The following is a 325-nucleotide window of genomic DNA, read 5'->3' as shown; positions in this document are numbered from 1 at the left end:
ATTTATTTATTTATTTATTTATTTATTTATTTATTTATTATTATTTTACAGTGACTGTGCAGATGAAATATCAGAATCACGCAGGTGACATTTTGCAAGATTTGAGATAAAAACTTATTATTTTTTTTTTTTTTCACCATATCGACTTGAATAAATTATGATAATTTTCATTTTTGGGTGAACTATCCCTTTAACAGTAGTGAAAAGGGATCAACTTATAAAATTATAGTTGTTCATATATAATATATCATTTTTGAAAAAGAAGCAGAATAAGACAATAAGACAAATACGAAAGAGATACAAATTAAACTAATTTTTCAGATAC

Source organism: Sinocyclocheilus anshuiensis, unplaced genomic scaffold, assembly GCF_001515605.1.
Source record: "Sinocyclocheilus anshuiensis isolate Anshui unplaced genomic scaffold, SAMN03320099.WGS_v1.1 scaffold279, whole genome shotgun sequence".
Lineage (NCBI taxonomy): Eukaryota > Metazoa > Chordata > Actinopteri > Cypriniformes > Cyprinidae > Sinocyclocheilus > Sinocyclocheilus anshuiensis.
This window is presented reverse-complemented; position numbering follows the sequence as displayed.